The 19,212-nt window shown below is 41.9% G+C and overlaps 1 protein-coding gene across 10 annotated transcripts in view; it reads right to left on the reverse strand.

Annotated features, from left to right (window-relative positions):
- The window catches only part of LOC106094288 (protein boule), a 381,392-nt gene that overhangs the window by 218,221 nt on the left and 143,959 nt on the right, over positions 1–19,212 (reverse strand). Inside the window, exon 1 of one of the 10 annotated variants that reach the window (XM_059370937.1) lies at positions 8,807–8,829. The exons of the other annotated variants lie outside the window; for them this stretch is intronic. The gene's annotated coding sequence lies outside the window, so the exon portion shown is untranslated. Of the gene's footprint in view, positions 1–8,806; positions 8,830–19,212 lie in introns of those variants that run through there. 10 annotated transcript variants of the gene reach the window in all.

Consider the following 19,212-nt stretch of genomic DNA (forward strand, 5'->3'; position numbering starts at 1 on the left):
GGGCGGAGGGACGGACGGAGGGACGGACGGAGGGACAGACATGGCTAATTCGACTCAGAACGTCGAAACGATGAAGAATATATATATATCAGAATATATATATATATATATAAGAATATATATATATTCCAGATCAAGGTGTTACAAACGGACTGACCCGATAGGTATACCCCCATCCTATGGTGGGGAGTAAAAACAATTTTTGTTTTCATTATAGCAAGCACAATGATGTAAAAACTTGTGTGTGTTTATTTTGTTTTGATGTATACATATTCAGATAATACTATTTGCTGCTGTTGTTGTATCGTTGCAATAACAAATTTAAAGAATCCCCGGCCATATAAATTAATTTCGCCAACACACATACACACACACATACAAAAATATTATTTTAAATGTGATATATTCAATTTTCAATGCAAAAAAAAGCCGTTGAGAATGTTATGAATACCAAATGCAAATAATTTCATACTGTGAGCGTGGCATAAGCGCGCGCAAAGAATGGCCAGCAACGACCGCCAAGAGCCAAATTGCGAAAAAAAGGCTAAAAACAACAAACCAACAAAGCGATGAGAAATCAAAATATTTGTGTTACATTTTCCCCACACACTTGTCTGTGGTTATGTCTATATGTGTGGATATGGGGGGTCACTCACACTCACACACATACGCAAAAACGCTCGAATTTCATATGAGAAGATATCAGTGTGCACACCAACCATAATGACACCGACATTGCTTTTACAAACATTGCAGCAGCAAAAACAACATCGACACTCACCATGAAACACGAAAAACAAGGAGGATGGGAAAGAGAAAGAAGAGGAAGACCAGAAGGTAGGTTTCTTTTTATATTCTCGCACAATACAACATGGTGCACACAGCTACAAACCAATACATACATACTGGTAAATTTGAGTGCTAAGAGAGCAAGCAATTTATGTTGTCTCCTCCCGCCACAATACACCATACCGCACAACACTTCACCACATTCGGTCTTACATGAAATGTAATTGTAGCCATAAGGTAAATTTATAGGTTAACATCTCCCCACCAACACTCACACACACAGCATCATACATAGTGTGATGCCCTGCAAACATTTTTCATAATTTTGGAAGAGCGTATGTCCCCGCGATGACTAAAATAATCTTCTGGAAGATTTTTACGCAATTGTTTTTCCGCATAAGTTACGAAACACTCTTCTTCGATATCAATGGGCAATCTATTGCGTTCATAACCTTATATAGCTCCCATATAAACCGACTTCGAATCTTGAATTCTTGAGCCGATAGAGGGCGCAATTATTATCCGATTTGGCTGAAATTATGCCAGCAACAACTGTGCCAAGTATGATCCAAATCGGTTCATAACCTGATATAACTCCCATATGAACCGATCTCGAATCTTGACTTCTTGAGCCGCCAGAGGGCGCATTATTATCCAACTTAGCTGAAATTTTGAATGCAAAGTTTTAGTTTGACCCTTAACTACTGCGCCAAGTATGGTCCAAATCAGTTCATAACCTGATATAGCTCCCATATAAACCAATGTCGGATCTTGACTTCTTTAGACTCGAGAGGGAGCAATTCTGATCCGATTTGGCTGAAATCTTGTACCAAGTTCTTTATTTTGGCTGAAATCTTGCACCAAGTGTTTTATTTTGATTGACTTCCAACGACTGGGCTAAGTATGGTCTAAACCGGTTCATAATTTGGTATAGCTCCCATATAAACCCATCTCTGATCTTGATTTCTTGAGCATCTAGAGGGCCCAAATATTATACGATTTGGCTAAAATTTTGTATGAAGTGTTTTGTTATGTCTTTCAACAAATGTGACAAGTATGGCGCAAATCGGTTCATTATCTGATATAGCTCCCATTTAAACCGATCTGGGATTTTCACTTCTTGCGCCGCTAGAGGGCGCAATTATCAACCGATTTGGCTGAAATTTGGCACGAAGTGGTTTGTTTTGACTTCAAACAATTGTGCAAAGTATGGTCTAAATCGGTTAACAACTTGATATACCTCCCATATAAACCGATCTCCCGATTATACTTTTTGAGCCTCTAGAGGGAGTAATTTTTATCAAATTTGGCTGAAATTTTGCACAACGACATCTTGTATGACCTTTAGCATACGTACTAAATATGGTCCAAATCGGTTCATTACCTTATATAGCTCCCATATAAGCCAATCTCGGATCTTGACTTCTTGATCCGCAAGAGGGCGCAATTATCAACCGATTTGGCTGAAATTTGGCATGAAGTGTTTTGATTTTACCATCACTAACTGTGCAGAGTATGGCTCAAATCGATTCATTACCTGACATAGCTCCCATATATGCCAATTTTGGATATTCACATCTTGAGCCGCTAGAGGGCGCAATTACTAACCAAGTTGGCTCAAATTTTGCACAAAGTGGTTTTTTTTTTGACTTCCAACAACTGTGACAGGTATGGTCTAAACCGGTTCACAACCTGATATGCCTCCCATATAGACCGATCTCCCGATTACACTTCTTGATCTAATCCGATTTGGCTGAAATTTTGCACAACGAGTTCTTTTGGAACAATATTTAAGTTAGGTCAGGTTTAAAACAGGGTGCAGATATTAATCTGCGTCAGGCCACTGTAGACATACACCTAAGCCATTAATCGGCTTGTTGTGCGCCCTTAAAACCAAAAAGTAACCTCGAAAAAGAAAATCTAAGTTAAGAATTCCGTGCTACTTACAAAATCCTTAATTTTTTTTCATGCCACGCCCTTAAGTTGGTTCATGTCTGGTATTGTGTCCCCACCTAAGTGCCGGTATCTGTTAGACGCGAAGGCTGGGCAAAGGCAAAAGAAATGCTCCAACGTCTCATCATCTTCCCCGAATACCCTACATATGCAATCTTAAGGAAGCTCGTAGTCCTATGAGTCCCGTTATAATACCAATAGCTATACGGACCTCCTTCTTACTTCCATTCAGTAATAGCCTCGTCTCCTCATGATCTGTATCCCCCTATAGGATTTTCGCCATCCTATCGACCGTTTGGCTGTTCCACAGGGTTGCATGCTCATTCATCTGCCATGCTCTTAACTCGGACTGCATCGACCCGAAAGGCTTCAGATTCAACAAGTTTATGGACGGCAGTCCTCTGGCCTTCACCGACAAATCGTCTTCCCCCTTACTCCGTTATGGCCCGGCACCAAAACCGCGAATGCGGATTTGCCATCCTCAGAGAAGGCGTTGATCTCCTTCTTACACTGCAAGACTATTCGTGACTTTTCCCTGCTGGTTGTTATTGCCCTTATGGCCATTTTACTGTTCGTAAAGTTGTTCACACTTGACGTCCTCGCGTTAGCACCAAACCACCTCGTGCATTCCGTGATCGCACGGATCTCCACCTGTAGAACCGTATTATGGTCCCGCAGTCTAAAACAAATCCTCAATCCCTGGGTTCCCAATGCAGACCTTCAGGCCCACTCTGTTCTCTAGTTTTGATCCATCCATGTAATATGATCTTCCACATGGCAATACTAGAGTCCCGTCAATCCAAGACTGTGCCGCTGGCAGCATTGTCTCGCACTCGACCTTAAGAATCATCTGAGGTATCCGATCGAAAACCTCTTTACTTCCTTCCAGGTTTCCTATCGTCGCCCCGATTATACAGCGATGGTAAGAGCTGTTCCCATCCTCAATCCATTCTCCCATCGCCTTAAGTCTTATAGCCGCAGTGGCTGCCTCACACTTAATCTGTATGTCTATGGGTCGGATATCTAGAAGTCTCCATTGCCTTAGAGGGCGTGGTCCTCATCGCTCCGCCTATGCCACTAAAACATGTTCTTTGAACCTGTTGAATGGTCCTTATGTTGCACTTTTTCTCCATAGCAGTCCATGAAACTTCTGAGGCGTAAGTAAGTATTGGTCTTATCGCGCTCCTGTAGAGCCAGTGGACTATCCTCGGATTCAGGCCAGACTTCGAACCTTAGGCCCGTCTACATAGTGCCTAAAATCTGTGAGCCTTTTCAGTACGCTCCTGAGTATGACACTTCCAATTCAGTTTCTTGTTCAAGATCACACCTAAGTATTTGACCTTGCCAGATATCGAAATCGTCTTCCTCGTGAACAGGCATATTTCAATCTTCTCTGGGTTAACATTGAGACCTCTGGATCTAGCCCAGTCATGTGCCATATGCAAGGCCCTTTCGACCCTTCTGCATAGCTGGTTCGGCTCCTTATCCCTTAGAAGTGTTATAACACCGTCTGCGAAGCAGACGGATTCGAATCCCTGCTTAGTCATTATCCGTAATAGGTCATTTATGGTGGTCACCCATGGAAGTGGCGATAAAACGCCCCCCCTGTGGCGTGCCTTGTGCCACTTTCTCCCTTATATTTATGCCATGGGACACACAATTTATCCACCTGTTCCTTAGCATATGGTCTATCCAGTCTCTAAGGACCGGGTCCACCCGGTACTGGTCTAAGGTTTGGATCAGTGTGTCAGTCCGCACATTGTTAAAATCCCCCTCGATGTCAATGCATACCGCCAGGGTGTATGTTTTGGCATCGAATGATTTTTCTATTTTACGCACAACCTCGTGCGGGGCAGTATCCACCGACCTCCCCTTGACATAGGCATGCTGTTTGTTATTGAGCAGTTCTCCTGGGTGTCCTACTCTTTATCATGGTGTCCGCAATACGTTCTATGGTTTTGAGTAGAAAGGACGTAAGGCATATAGGACTGTAGGCCTTTGGTGTCGCATAACTTGCCTTGCCGGGCTTGGGTATAAATACCACCCTTGCCTCCTGCCAGGTTTTCGGAGTATATGCAAGTTCCGGGCACGCTGTGAAAATGAAACAATATTTATTAAATATTCGAAAACACTTATTTTTACTCGTCCATGCGTGTTATGTGCAACTCTTCCAGAAGAGTGCTTTGTAAATCTTACAAAAGACTCATTTGTTACCCCTCCACACGATGCTTGAGCGTTTCTAAGATTTCCCAAGACTCTTCCGGCTAATTCTTTATCAACTCATATGGAAGATTCGCGGAACACTCTTCAAGAAGAAGATTCGTTTTGAAGACACAACTCTTCCAGTCGGTGAAATCGTGTACAACTCTTAGACGAGCTTGTCCGCAATCGTAACCTTCATCTAGAAGATTCGTAGAAGATTCTGTGACGATCAAAAATGTTTGCATGGGTACTATTCATTTGAATTGTTGTTATTCCGTATGTGATGATGATGTTTGGAGCTTTGGCTATAAGTTGGGGGACAATGCTTTGAAAGGATGATATGCGGTTGTGTTAGTGTTGAGTTTTTGTATTCATACAACCACAGACAAGTATATATCATTGAGCCGGTCGTCACTGGTACTACGACACACACACACGCATTCGTACAATAAATGTAAGAAATTTCATTTATTTTCCCATCATGACATGAAAATGTATATGAGGCATGCCACCACATTGAGGAGAGTTGGAAAATCTTATTGCAAGAACAGAACAGTCATTCGATGCGATCGCCAACCTTTGAATCTTGGTTTAATACTGTTTTTTGAGGCCACCGCAGCGCAGAGGTTTGCATGTCCGCATTTGGCGCTGAATGCCTGGATTCAAATCCTAGCGAGAATATCAGAAAAAGTTGTTGTAACCAGCACGCAGAGGATGTCCCCTATATATGCAGTGCATTGCGTTGACAATTGGGAAAGTTAAGGGTTGGAGGTGGGAAAGAGGGAGTAGTGTTTATTGATATTCGTCTTAAATTTCTAAACGTCAATGTCGATGGGAAAGACATTAGACGCAAGTCGATTCCACATACGAATGGTTCGGGCGAAAAAATTAATTTTCTCGGTAATGCATGGTTTGGTCGACTGGCCAATCAACTACAAATGGGTGTGAGTTCCTGGCAAGTCTTGTAATCCTGGTGAACATCCTAACGTCAGGGATGAGAAGAGGAATATTCCTGGAACACACGCCATGAAAATAACGATAGAGCAATACAACGCTACCCACATTCCAACGAGCTTCAAGAGAAGCAATAAAGTTGGACACTCTACTATCCCCAATTAACATCATGGCTCTACGTTGAACCCGATCAAGTAGCTCCAAGGATGAGTTTGGAGCTCCTGCCCATATATGAGCGTTATATTCCATCCTCGGCCTGATGTAGGTAGTATAGATATTTAGAAGATCAGAAGAGGTGAAATATATCTTGCACCGCTGAAGGAAGTCCAAACAATTGATTGCTTCTTTCGACACTTCGAATACGTGTTTTGACCAACGGACATCAGATTGTATTCTCATGCCTAGAACATTAAGAGCATCTGACTGCTCAATATCTATACCGTCGATAGATATCGACGATTGTAGTGGGTCAGTGAATTGCTTGTGGGACTAGAAACAGCAGTCCAGAGTAGCGTTAAAGTCTACTCTGTTCATTGTAACCCACTCGGAAATGGCCAACAAATCCTGGGAGAGCGTCTCATCCAAAATGCGCCTCCTGTCCACAATTTCTTGAGGACTGGACCTATGGCTGAATGAATATGCCCATTCAGAATGAAGTCTATATAGCAGTTACCCGGCTGGAGAACAATCAAAGCAACAGGAGCCGTTGGATTGCCGATGAACTATTGAGGCGTATGTATGCACCATCTTGTGCAGGCGAAGATGCCTCCACATTGTCCATTGAAGTGGTTTTCCTAGAAATGTGTATCCAGAATTAGTTCTAGTGTTCCCTTAAGCGTTGTAAAAGGTATAGCAAACTAGAAAAACTTGTAAAACTGAAAAAAAATAACCAAAACAACCTACAACATTCCAATTTATTGTAAAATGCCCCCCAACCGTACGTGTGACTGCGAGAATGTTTTTATGTGTCATCTTTTATTTTCTTGCAGATATTCCGGGATTTGTCTTTGTTGATTTTGTTCTTACTGCTGCTGTCACCCACCCGTTGGTTATTTGCTTTTATTTGGACATTTTTATGCCACAGATAAAGATGAAGTGTCACCCACTATAAACACACACACACTTACATATATGTATATGTATGGGTATACAAGTCCATACATGTGTAGATATGTTAAGAGAAGTGTTTGTATTGCTACACACATGTCTATCTGCTATGAATGGTCATTTTAATAACAACCATGCCTTGCCTGTATGTCGGTCGGTACATAAGTAAGAAAGCAATATGAAAATATTTGACTGATATGAACGAAATTTTTGGGGTGGAAGATCTCCATTCAAATTTCATATCAATGGCACACATACAGCCATAGTTGTTTGATTACACAAAGCCTTTGGTTGGATTAAAAGTCAAGCCTTGGGATGATTTTGATGAATATCATCAAAGAAGTCGTATTTTAAATTGGGATACATGTGTATCCAACTCCAGTAATTCAAACATATTCCCAAACAGTAGTTACAAATGCCTCTATTGAGTTAAAATTTGTGGGTATTCAATTCATATTTGAGGAAAGTGGGCAAAGGTATAGTTTATGACACAAAGAGCAGCTTGATTTGGTGAAACCTTAATTCTGTGTTATCTTCTGCATTACCATATCTGCCAGCCAATGTTACTGGGCAGCACTACAAAGGAAAGGAAAGGAATAGGAGAGTTGCTATTTACATTTCCGGTCCAACATACTGATCAATTATTGGAAATGTTTATATGGCAATCCAAAATATTTACCACAAAGACCCATTCATTTTTGCAGAGCCAAAAATTTTGAAAAAGTTACAGGGCTTGAAAACCTCAACAGCAGTTTCAGGCACCGCAATAATGACGACAAACGATATCATTGTCATTCTAAATCAAAGCTGTATGGTTCTCCGTGCCAAAATTTTAAGCGGGTATCTTAAAAAGGAAATTTTCAACATAAACAAGTAAAAGCGTGCTAAGTTCGGCCGGGCCGAATCTTATATACCCTATACCATGGTTTGCATTTGTTGAGCTCTTGCCACGGTATCTCTTTTTAGGCAAAACAAAGGATAAAAGAAAAAAATTGCAATGTTATTGGAACAATATCAAGTTATGGTTCATTTCGGACCAAAAAATTTCGGCCAAATCTTGTAAGAATTGCGCACTTTAGGGGCTGAAGAAGTAAAATAGGGAGATCGGTTTATAGGGGAGCTACATTAGGCTATAAACCGATCCATGCCATATTCGACACGTATGTTAAAGGTCCTCATGCAAAATTTCAGCTAAATCGGATAATAATTGCGCCCTCTAGTGGCTCAAGAAGTCAAGACCCCAGATCGGTTTACATGGCAGCTATATCAGATTATGGACCGATTTGAACCAATCTTAATACAGTTGTTGAAAGTCATAACAAATCACATCATGCAAAATTTCAACCAAATCGGATAATAATTGCGTCCTCTAGTGGCTCAAGAAGTCAAGACTCCAAATCGGTTAATATGGCAGCTATATCAGGTTATGGACCAATTTGAACTATTCTTAGCAAAGTTGTTGGAAGTCATAACAAAACACGTCATGCAATATTTCAGCTAAATCGGATAATAATTGCGCCCTCTAGTGGCTCAAGAAGTCAAGACCCCAGATCGGTTTATATGGCAGCTATATCAAAACACAGACCGATTTAAGCCATACTTAACACAGTTTCTGAAAATCATAATAAAACACCTCATGCAAAATTTCAGCCAAATCGGATAAGAATTGTGCCCTCTAGCGGCTCAAGATGTCAAAATCCCAGATCGGTTTATATGGCAGCTATATCAAAACGTGGACCGAAATTAGTATACTCCCATCCTATGGTGGAGGGTATTAAAATGCAACTGATTTAGTTCTGACCTTTTTAACCTCCTGGGTAGAGTGTGAAAGTGCTTAGATGTATAGAATCAATCAGTGAGCAATGCACATACCTGAAAGGAAAGAAAGAAAATGATGGTGTTAGGGACAGTTCATAGTAGGGAATCGTAAAATATTCTCACAAATGCGGTGGCTATCTTCTATTATATAAAAATGAAACTGTTGCGCTATGTTTGTTTGTTTGTCTGTTTCGTATAGAGTGCTAAGTTCAGCCTGGCCGAATCTTAGGGCCCACCACCATGGATTCTGCTAAGAATTCATACAAAATAAATTTAGTTGAACGGCGTTAATCTATTATACAAACCAAACTTTTACCAAACCATCAAAAACTAAAGCCTCTACGAACCGAACAGCGATAATCGAGAGACCGGTTTAGATGGGAGCTATATCAGATTATAGACTGATTTAGGCTGTACTTGGCACAGTTGTTGGAAGTCATAACAGAACACCACATTCTAAATTTCAGCTAAATCGGATAAAAATTGCGGCTTCCAGGGGCTCAGGTTATAGACCGATTCGGACCGTACTTGGCACAATTGTTGAAAGTCAAAACAGAACACTATGTGCAATTTCAGCCAAATCGGATGAAAACTGAGGCTTCCAGGGGCCCAAGAAGTCAAATCGGCAGATCGGTTCATATGGGGGCTATATCAGGTTATATACCGATTTGCACCATGCTTTGCAGAAATGTTGGAAGTCATAACGGAACACTATGTGCAAAATTTCAGCCAAATCGGATGAAAATTGAGGCTTCCAGGGGCTCAAGAAGTCAAATCGGCAGATCGTGTTATATGGGAGCTATATCAGATTATAGAATGAGCAGAAATGTTGGAAGTCAAAACAAAACACCATATGCAAATTTTCAGCCAAATCGGATGAAAATTGAGGCTTCCAGGGGCTCAAGAAGTCGAATCGGTAGATCGGTTTATATGGGGGCTATATCAGGTTATAGACCGATTTGCACCATACTTGGCACAGTTGTTAAATGCCAAAACAGAACACTATATGCAAAATTTCAGCCAAATCGGATGAAAATTGAGGCCTCCAAGGGCTCAAGAAGTCAAATCGGCAGATCGGTTTATATTGGGGCTATATCACGTTATAGACCGATTCAGACCGTACTTGGCACAGTTGTTGAAAGTCATAACGGAACACCACATTCTAAATTTCAGCCAAATCGGATAATAGTTGCGGCTTGTAAGGGCTCAAGAAGTCAAATCGGGGGATCGGTTTGTATGGGAGCTATATCCAAATCTAAACCGATATGGCCCATTTGCAATCCCCAACGACCTACATCAATATTAAGTATCTGTGCAAAATTTCAAACGGCTCTACGCGTTCGACCGTTATCGTGATTTCGACAGACGGACGGACATGGCTAGATCGACTCAGAACGTCGATCAAGTTCAAGCATATATGTACTTTATGAGGTCTTAGACGAATATTGTGCGGTGTTACAAACGGAATGACTAGATTAGTATACCCCCATCCTTTGGTGGTGGGTATAAAAACGGCTAAACCGATTTTGATGAAATTTTCAGAGATGGTACAGTTTGAGCCCCCGGTGAAAATGGAGTACTAAGCCGATTTAAGCGAAATTTTGCATGTCACCTTATGGTACCCCCCAAAACACGAAATTAGTATAAAATTTTGAGGTCAAAAAGCGTGGGGGGACGCCCTATCCCAAAACCAACTCGACGGGGCATGTTTACCGATTGGGACACTATGAATATCAAATGAAAGGTATTTAAGAGTAGAGTACGAATTTGGCATTGAATGGTCGCCACAAGTGTCGGGGAGGTCCTCCACCTCCAAAAACACCACACAACAAGACACTTTACTCACTTCGGGCAATAAGGGTATCAAAAGAAAGATTCTTAAAACTAGAGTACAAATCTGACACCCCGCAAAACACCCCAGCAGGATTTATTTACGGATTGGGACAATATGGATATCAAAAGATAGGTATTTGAAAATAGAGTAAAAAGCTGTATTGAAAATTTATTCCTTGGTGTCTGAGGCGCCCCCCACACTACTTTCCAAAACCCCTCAATAGAACATATTTGCCGATTGGGACGATATTGCTATCAAACTAAAGGTGTTTTGAAGTTGAGTACACATTTGTTATAAGAATTTGGTCCAAGGTGTCTACGAGACCTTCCCAACCCCAAAACTCCCCTAAACGGGCATAAATGTCCAACGTCACAAAATAGGTATCTAATGAAAGGTCTTTGGTAGTTGACTACGAATCTGGTTTACACCTGTGGGGCAGAGTCTGGGACCGGCCCACCGACTAAATACCCTTCTATATGACATGTAGTTCGAGCGTTATAATATGTGAAGTGAATTAAAAAAAAAGGTCTATGTTGCAGAGTTGGAATCTTAATGTGTTACAAGGATTCAAGTAGCTGTGCCACGTCCTGCCGGTATAGGGCTGTGACAAAATCAGAAAAAAAAAACCTTTTAAGTAGGGATCAAAATCACGGAAGCTATACACACGAAGGAGGACAAGGTTAGGTTAGGTTTAAGTGCCAGCCTGTCATCAGACTCACTTAGAAGTTTTCGTCCATTGTGATACCTCAGGAAGAGAAGAAGGAAGGTGCCTTATAGTTCCTACCATTGAACCATCCAGATCGCTTTAAAAAGCCCAATAACTTGCGAATGTTCACATCCGCTAAATCAGACAGGTTCTCAAAGAAATGGGAACCTAAGTGGAATTCCTTCTGATTGCTAGTGCGGGACCCACACACATAAGGTTTTCTATAGTCTCTTCTTCTTCGATGTCCTCACAGCTTCTGCAAAAGTCGTTGCTGGCAACCTTCAGTCTGTCAGCATGTTTTCCGATTAGACAGTGACCTGTCATGGCGGACACAATGTCTGAGACGTCTGTTCTAGCCAATGACAGCAAAGCAGTAGACCTCTTCAAGACTAGACCTCTTCAAGACTAGACCTCTTGAAGACTAGATGCTCACAGCCTCCTCGTTGTGACCATCTATCATTTCTTGTCCTTTTGGCCTGGTCCTGAAAACTTAGTTTACATGTCGCTAGAGGCATACCCACAGATTCCAGTATCCCTGGAATGTGAAGGAGAGTTCCTTGACTCGCAAGCTCGTCCGCTTTTCAATTCCCTGGTATATCTCTCTGGCTCGGCACCCAGAACATATGAATTTTGAACTGTTCATCTATTTCGTTGAGAGATCTTCGACAGTCGAGGGCGGTTTTTGTGTTCAAAAATACGTTCTCCAATGCGTTTAATGGCTGCCTGGCTGTCTGAGAAGATATTTATGGCAATCGTCGTAGTGACATTTTATCTTAGCCATTCCACCACTTCCTTAATTGCAAAAATTTCCGCTTGATACACACTGCAGTGGTCGATTAACCTTTGCGATATGACCAGTTCTAGATCTTTAGAGTACACCCCAAAGCCCGCCTGGTTGTTTAGTATGAAACCATCCGTATAGAAGTCTATGTAACTTCTGTTACCAGGGATATCGTAGCTTCAATCGGTTCTATCAGGAATATTGGTACAGTACTTTTTATCAAAAAACGGCTCAGGTAGGGTGTAATCCACACTGCCAGGAACATCTGATATTGTATCAAGGATAACACAGTGTCCATAGCCGCCACATGACCAATGATAAAGCTCCCTTCGCCTCACAGCAGTGGCCGCAGAATTTTGGCTCGCCACAATGACCAGTGGCATTAGGTGTAGCATTAAATTCAGTGAATCAGACGGTGTCGTGCTCAGTGCGGCTGTGATGCACAAACAAGCCAAGTATTGAACAGTAGGTGGACTTTTGAAGTGCCGTCCACCAGACCACAACACCATATGGCATTATAGAAGGAGGACAAACTAAAAGTAAAAGTTTTCTACAAAAAATATGCACACGGCCCCTGCATCTTCATGGAGGACTGTGATATCCAAAAGGTGGCCACAGGCATTACGTAAGGGGAAGATGATAGCTGAAAAAGGTAAGGAGCCGCTCAACTGCGCTAAAGGGCAGAAAGCACAACAGAGACGAGCTGACGTATGCAGTCACCAAAGTCAGCAGTGCATCCGGTAGGATTCCGCCGGATCATAGGACCCAAGTGGACAATCTGGTTCACGAGCGAATTGTGAAACATGTGATGAAACAAACTACGAGCTGCTTTGCGTCAGCAGAATGTATTGATAGCGTCAGAAAGCTCGCTGGAAGTATCTACACTTACTGAGAGAGAGCAAAGCTCGGCCTGGTGAGAAAGATGGACATTTTCCAAATTTCAAAGGCCGTCGCCTTCATGAAGATCTTCATTTCGCGACGGAAGACATGGCGAAATTTTAAGGCAAGCAAAACCAAGTTTTGGAGGCAAAGTAATGGTAGATTTTCCACAATGAGGTAAAAGCGGAAGAAAATCTCCTTATGGTGGACTTTGACCAAAATTATGCCTAAGACTAAAGCATTGATTCATTATACGGGACCAAGACTGTCTAGGATAGGCAAAGATTCTCACATTGAGACATCAGACAGTGCAGGAGACATCAGGCAGTGCATTGCAGGAGACTCAATACTTCCCGACCAACAGGGGGCCGACGACGAAACCATCACCGATTTTCTCAATATTGATAAGATTAGGGTAAGCTAAGATTACTTGGTAGGGGCTACCATAGCGCTGGCGTGACCCCCTATGACGCTGTACCCCTGGGTTCGAATCATGACACGAATTTAAGCAAAAACAATTTCAGCGGTGGTTATCCCCTTCTAATGCTGGCGACATTTATGAGCTACTATGCCATTTGAGAAAATGGTATGGCAGTCATGTAAAAACTTCTCCCCAAAGCGGTGTTGCACTGCGGCACGCCGTTTGGACCTGGCTATAAAAAGGAGGTCCCTTATCATTCAACTTGAATTGCACATAGCACTCATGGATATGTGTGAAGTTTGTCCCTGTTCCTTACTGGAATATCTCTGGGCAAATTTGTAATTGGATGTGTCACATTGGTTTTTCACGGAGAAAAAACCAACCAGCCGTTCAAAAATTTAACGATTGTTTTTTTTTTTGTATTCCTGCCTTTTTTAAAAAATTTCTCGAAAAAATTCTGGATAGGATTATGGCCAGAGCTCCTGGAGGACATCTAACCATTCTACCAGGTACTACCATACTATGTTGGAACGCCCACAGGTAGAGCTTTCCAAAACGTGTTTTTAATCGAAAATCGAAGGGATGGTCTTCTTATATTCCTGTCTTTTTTAAAAAAAATTCTGGTTAGGATTGCGGCCAGTGCTCCTGGAGGACATCTAAAAATTCTACCAGGTACTTCCATACCACGTTGGAAAGCCCATAGTAAGAGCTTTTCATAAAATATTTTTAATCGAACGTTTGGATTTCTCAGTGGCATGGGGCATAATAATATACGCACCCTCTTTCCAATCTAACCTAAAGGGCTGGAGAGTAAAATTTTTTTTTATTAAGGGACCATTATAAAATAACCGAAATGCTTCTCTCCTCTCTTGGAAACTCTTTGAAGGAATTATAAATTCCTTTGACTATAGTTGTCTCATATGTGGTATTTTAAGACGATATAAACAGCATGTCATGCATTTAAATTGTCCTTTAAATTATTCTAATAGTGTGACTTAATTTCTTTATATGTCATGAGTTGCTATCTTGGACGATATTAGCTTTTCCAAGGACGCTGGGCAACATTAAATTGTCTCCCCTTAGTCTGATGGTGTAAAATTTGTGTGTGGGTGTGTGTGATAATTCCCACCATAAACTCATGCTAGATAACAATGAAATTTATACCCACTTATACACACTTGAACATACACACATTGACGATAATCCTTGCAACATTAATCAGAAGGAATATTCTTCTAAACTTTTGGTAAGTTTTTCTTAAATCCATCTATGACTGAGCAAAAGTTTTTTTTTATATTTCTCCAGAAAGTTGTTCTTTAGACAACAACAACATCAACATCAACAACAGCATGACAACGTAAAGATCTGCCGATTGGATGGAAATGTTCTTTTGCTGGAAAAGTTTTGCAGCTTAAAAATTTTAAATCGTACATAAGAGCGCATGTTGTGAGCGAGGATAGATTAAATTGATACTTCAACTAGGGATGCCAGAGTGGGGATACTTGAAATATATCAAAAGATGATTTTAAGACTGTATGGCAGAGCAATGCAATGGAAAGTTGTAGATATGAACAAGTAAAAGCGTGCTAATTTGGGCCGGGCCGAATCTTATATACCCTCCGCCATGGAGCGCATTTGTCGAGTTCTTTTCCCGGCATCTCTTCTTAGGCAAACAATGATGTAAGAAAATATTTGCTCTGCTACTAGAGCGATATCAAGATATGATCCGGTTTAGACCACAATTAAATTCTATGTTGGAGACCTGTGCAAAATGTCAGCCAATTCGAATAAGAATTGCGCCCTTTAGGGGCTCAAGAAGTAAAATAGAGAGATCGACCGATTCAGACCATAATAAACACGAATGTTGATGGTCATGAGAGGATCCGTCGCACAAAATTTCAGGCAAATCGGATAAGAATTGCGCTCTCTAGAGGCTCAAGAAGTCAAGACCCAAGATCGGTTTATATGGCAGCTATATCAGGTTATGGACCGATTTGAACCATACTTAGCACAGTTGTTAGAAGTGATACTAAAACACTATGTGCAAAATTTCAGTCAAATCGGATGAAAATTGCGCCCTCTAGAGGCTCAAGAAGTCAAGACACAAGATGGGTTTATATGGCAGCTATATCAAAACATGGACCGATATGGCCCATTTATAATACCAACCGACCTACAACCGTCTGTCTGTCGAAAGCACGCTAACTTCCGAAGGAGTAAAGCTAGCCGCTTGAAATTGTGCACAAATACTTTTTATTAGTGTAGGTCGGTTGGTATTATAAATGGGCCATATCGGTCCATGTTTTGATATAGCTGCCATATAAACCGATCTTGTGTCTTGACTTCTTGAGCCTCTAGAGGGCGCAATTCTTAACCGATTTTGCTGAAAATTTGCACAATGACTTTTCCAATGACCTCCAACTTACGTGCCAAGTATGGTTAAAATCGGCCCAAAACCTGATATACCTCCCATATAAACCAGGGCCTCCCGATTTGATTTCTTGAGCATCTTGAGGGCGCAATTCTTAACGGACTTGCCTAAAGTTTTGCACTATGACGTCTTCTATGACATTTAATGGATGTACTAAGTATGATTCGTATCGGTCCATAACCTAATATAGCTTCCATATAAACCGATCCCCCGATTTTACTTCTTGAGCCTCTAGAGGACGTAATTCTTATCTGCTTTAGCTGAAATTTTGCACAGTGACTTCTTCTATGCCCTCTAACAAGCGTACCAAACATGGTCTGAATCGTGCCTAGACCTGATATAGCTCCCATATAGACCGATCTCCCGATTTTACTTCTTGAGCCTCTAGGGTGCGTAATTCTTATCCGATTTTGCTGAAATTTTGCACAGTGACTTCTTCTATTTCCTAATAAACGTGCCAAATATGGCCTGAATTGGTTTATAAACTAATATACCTCTCATGCAAACCAATCTCCCCATTTTACTTCTTAAGTCCCTCTAGAGGACCTCTGTAAGGTATGTTCCTCCTGTTTCTTTTAATCGTGCGTAACCTCTGGATATGGTTTTGGGAGGCAGTTCTTCTGTGATCTTGCGAACGTACCTCTAAGAGGTCTCTCGAGATTTATGAACGGGGCGAAATGCTTTTGACAGGGGTTGCCATAAGATCCGGCGAAAGCACCTACGTTCTAGCGTGAGGTGTAGGAGTTTCAACCCCGCTCTGGTTCTACATTTTCTTAAATTCGTGTATTACTCCTAGATATGGTCCTTGATCAAAGATCTTTTTCTTTTACTCTGTCTTTCTAGGATATTACAATGGGCCAGACTGGCCTGCGAGTGAACTCACCTTTGGTGGCCAAGTCAATCAAATTAACTTAACCTACAACAATAGGAAGTATGATGTGGAACATATGATGCTAAATTTGTTATTCGTTCGGATGCAACAGTGACGACAGATGGACGAAAAACCTCCCCATACCCTCCCCCTTGCTCCAATTTTTAAAAACTGCAGATCTCGGGTGCACCCATGTAAGTGAAATTTTGTATACCACCTTTTGGTACCCCGATAACACGAAATTAGTATAAAATTTTGGAATCGAATAACCTGGGGGGACGCCCTATCGCAAAGCCCACCCGAACGGACATGTTTGCCCATTGGCACAATATGGGTATCAAATGAAAGCTATTTAAGAGTAGAGTACGAACTTGACATAAAAATGTCACACTAAGTGTCGGGGGCGTCCCCCACCCCCAAAAACACCACCCAACAGGACATTTTTACCGCTTTGGGCAATATGGATTTCAATAAAAGTTATTTGAAAGTAGAGTAAAAATCTGATATAAAACGTATTCGTTGATGTGTGAGGAGCCTCCCCACCCCCCCAGCAGGACATATTCATCGATTGGGACAGCAAGGGACTCAAATGAAAGGTATTCGGGAGCTAAATATGAATATGGTATTAAAAATTGGGTCCAACAACTTAGGAGACCGCCCCAGGCCCAAAACCGGCCCAAAAGTTGCACCCATAATCAAAGTGAACCGATCGGGACAATATGGGACTCAAATAAACGCTATTTGAGAATAAAGTATGAATATGATATTTAAAATTGGGTACAAGCACCTAGGCAGCAGTCCAAGCACAAAACCACGAAAAATCAAAGTGGACATAACGGGACTCATGTGCAAGGTTTTCGGGAGTAGAATACGAATATGCTATCAAAAATTGGATCCAAATAATTAGGGCGTCGCCTCAAGAGTACCGTTCAAAATAAAACTGGGATCGATCGGGACAATATAGGAAACCTATGAAAGTTGTTCGGGAGTAGAGTATGAATATGATATTTAAAATTGGGACCAAGTATCGGGCAACCGTCCCAAGTCCAAAACCGCCCAAAATCAAAAGTGGACCGATCGGGACCATATGGGACTCCAATGAAAGGTATTCGAGAGTAGAGTACGAAAATGATATCGAAAATAAAATATTGGGTGTATTTACCAAGAAGGCCGCCCCAAAACCGGAATTAATGGTCAAAGAAGCCTTGAGGAGCTTCAAAGCATTTAAGTCACCTGGACCTGATACAAAAGGAGGCCGACTATCTGGCGCCTCATCTGGTAACTATTTTCACAGCATGCCTAGGACTTCCATATACTCCGAAAGCCTGGCAGGAAGCAAGGGTGGTGCTTATACTCAAGCCCGGCAAGGCAAGTTATGCGTCACCAAAGGCCTACAGGCCTATAACCCTTACGTCCTTTCTACTCAAAACCATGGAACGCATTGTGGATAAAGAGTAGGACATCCAGCGAACTGCTCAAAAACAAACAGCATTCCTATGTCAAGAGAAGGTCGGTGAAGACTGCCCTGAAACGAGGTTATGCATAAAATAGAAGAATGCTTCGATTCCAAGACGTACACATTGGCGGTTCGCATTGACATCGAGGGAGCGTTTAATAATGTGCGGACCGACACATTGAACCAATTCTTAAACAAATACCGGAAGGATCGTGTCCTTAGAGACTGGATAAACCATAACAGGTGGATAAATTGCGGGTCTCATGTATGTCATATAAGGAAGAAAGTTGCACTGGAAGGATTTGAAGTTGTCCTGTCTGCTACGCAGACGTGGTTATAATACTTCTTTAAGGTAGGGATCCAAACCAGCTATGCAGAAGGGCCGAAAGGGTATTGCACGTGGCGTATGTCTCGGCTAGACCCAGGGGTCTCAATATTAACCCACAGAAGACTAAAATACGCCTGTTCACGAGGAAGTCGAAGGTGGGCCAATTTGACGGGCCACGGTTCCTCAATAAAACGACTTCTATGTCTGACAAGGTCAAACACTTGGGAGTGATTTTGGATAGGAATCTTAATTGAAAGGCTCCGGGAGGGTCGTAGGCTCGAAATGGGGCCTGAATACGAGGGTAATCCACTGGCTCTACAGGAGCGCCTCAGTAGTTTTGTGGACTGATATGGAAAAGAGAGAAGAAACATTAGGACCATAGAACAAGTTCAGAGAACATGTTGTCTTGGCATAGGCGGAGCGATAAGGACCACGCCCACTAGGGCACTGGAGACTATTCTAGATATCCCACACCTTGACATACATATTAACTGTGAGGCAGCCACTGCGGATATGAGACTTAAGGCGATTGGAGAATGGATTGAGGATGGGACCAGCTCATACCATCGCGGAATAATCGAGGCGACGATAGGAAACCTAGGGAGGCCACCGTAGCGCAGAAGTTAGCATGTCCGCCTATGACGCTGAACGCCCGGGTTCGTAACCTGGCGTGACCATCAGA

This window comes from Stomoxys calcitrans, chromosome 1 (genome assembly GCF_963082655.1).
Source record: "Stomoxys calcitrans chromosome 1, idStoCalc2.1, whole genome shotgun sequence".
In the NCBI taxonomy this organism is placed as follows: Eukaryota; Metazoa; Arthropoda; class Insecta; order Diptera; family Muscidae; genus Stomoxys; species Stomoxys calcitrans.